Source organism: Daktulosphaira vitifoliae, unplaced genomic scaffold (assembly GCF_025091365.1).
Source record: "Daktulosphaira vitifoliae isolate Bord-2020 unplaced genomic scaffold, ASM2509136v1 Scaffold_5, whole genome shotgun sequence".
Lineage (NCBI taxonomy): Eukaryota > Metazoa > Arthropoda > Insecta > Hemiptera > Phylloxeridae > Daktulosphaira > Daktulosphaira vitifoliae.
Genome location: NW_026099576.1, coordinates 25,326,171 through 25,328,549, shown reverse-complemented (window position 1 = coordinate 25,328,549; position 2,379 = coordinate 25,326,171). Strand labels below are relative to the sequence as shown.

Sequence of the window (2,379 nt, the reverse complement as noted above, 5' to 3'; positions counted from 1 at the left end):
TTGTCAGGCATTCAAAATTATCAACTTTAAATATTTTATTAAGGTAATTGTCTAATATTTTAGATAATTACCTTACTTTAAATTATTTTTTGAAAGTTCTATCGTTAATTTTAAATTACTGGAAAAGAACATAATCATAATTTTTTTATCTTTTCAATTTTTGGTAATATTCTAAAAACCCTCTCTTCTTTAGATCTACATCAAAATAAAGTTAATACAGTTTACTTTTTAAAATATATCTAAAAAATTTATTTACTTTAGTTAATGGTTAATCGGTTCATTCTTTATACCTTATAAGGTATAAGGTGTCAACTTTAAGCTTACAAGCTTACATCATAAAAAATTATCCTATTAAGAAAATAAATGGTTGATAACAACTTTAAGATTAGTACTTTGGAAGTTTTCACATTTTTATACTTACGCAGGAGAAGGATTGCGGTGTTACACGTCTAATGAAACACAAAATTTATTAATATTTTTAGAATAACTTAAGTTAAACAACTTGCATAAATAAAAATAAAGTAATCTATTTCTTCAATATCGAATATCCTAATCCGATATTGAAATTTAATTTATCTAAGTTACCATTTAGTAAAAATAATATTCAGCATATCACTNTTTATCTAAATTACCATTTAGTAAAAATAATATTCAGCATATCACTCAGACTTGACCTATAAAAAATAATAACCTAATGTAGTTGGGACAAGTATAGATTATATTTGACGGCGATGTAAATAACTATCATAAAAAACGTTTCCAAGCGAATATGTTAAATTTTATAACAATTTGTAAATCTATAATTTTACGATTGATTGTTAAAAAAATACTTTGTTGGGACATTATTCAAATAATTAAAATTAAAGCAGTTTTTTTTTTTTGGAAAAATTGCAACAATTTTTTCTTTGATGAGCAATTTCCAATGAAACAATAGTTGGGGTAATATTTTTAAAATTTTGTAGTTTGTTTCTAGAGCATTATATTAGTTTATGTTAGAAAATGTAGAGTCCCAAAACCTAATCGAAATTTAAGTTGAAAATTTTTTTTTTAATCCGTTGAAGACTTATTCAATCTATTCCTATAGTTAGGTTTTTCATTGAATTTTCTTAAAAATCATACAAAAAAAACTAATTATCTCTGATATATTGTGTTGAAATTTCATTCAGATTAGTAATAAAAAAAAAACCTATAGCAGTTTTTTAATGCAAAAATAATCGAAAATGTTCACTATCTACGGTATTGTAAATTTGAGTTTTTTTTTTAATTTACAGTAAAGATTAACTACCTATTAAAACTCTAATCTGTTAATTGTTAATAATAAAAATTCTAATAATAATAACAATACGATTATGTACATTGTACATCACATAATCTTTGTAGCCGAAGTTTGTTATTATAAAGATTAATAAAAATAAAAAAACAATATTTAAATAACATATGTATACTTCAACAATATTTTATTGTTACAAATGATTACTATTACAAACTCAGCTAGTTTTTTAAACAATTATGTAAGAATAGTTTTAGTTATTAGAAGGGTAGGCTTAATTTGATCCCTGATTTGTACAAGATTGTTCCATTTTTTGGTATATTTATCCTGTTTCCATTGGAAGCTGAGAAAGCTACACTACAATAGAGCTCGGTACTATGGTAAGGCTATGTTGTGCCCGGTACTATAGCGGTTCTCAAATGTCAACTTCACTTTTTGGTATACTACCCCGTTGAAAAGCCTCTCTCATTTTTCATGGATGGTATTTTCTATTTGCAAGCAGGTATACTCAAAATTAATTACTTACAAGGTATATAAAAAAATATACAGAAAGATAATACTATCTATAATAAGATACTAACTACAAAGAATTTGTAAAAATTAATTCCACTCAGTATTATTAAAAGATAATACAAATGATTATAAGAAGATAAAATAAATATTATTATTAATACAATAAAGTCATTAAACAGAAGTACATTAATTATGAATGAATTTTATGGGATAAAAATAAGATGAAATAAAAAAAATTATAATTATTAAACTTTATTACTTATTCACATTAAAATAAAAAAGTTCACTTTTAATTTAAGAATTAGTGACTATTTTACTTCCTTTTTCAATTAATAAAATTATTGTTACAAAGAGTAATAATTTTATGACTTAATATTATTAAAATGTAAAAAGCACTTTTAAAAAAATCATGATATCGAAAATTTTCCAACTAGAAATTATATATTTCTTTACGTTTTTAATTTCTTTAAATGTTTTAGTGCAGTGAAATATTTACTGTGTCATTTTAAATATCTTACACAATATCTGATATTGTTTATAAAAATGTAATTTTTTATTCTTTTGACCAAAAAAAAAAATGTATAGAGCTGTTAGCA

General features: G+C 22.6%; 1 protein-coding gene across 6 annotated transcripts in view; it reads left to right on the top strand.

The window, feature by feature from the left end:
- Positions 1–2,379, top strand: part of LOC126906738 (maltase 2-like) — a 20,825-nt gene that overhangs the window by 8,463 nt on the left and 9,983 nt on the right. The gene's annotated exons all lie outside the window — the stretch shown is intronic.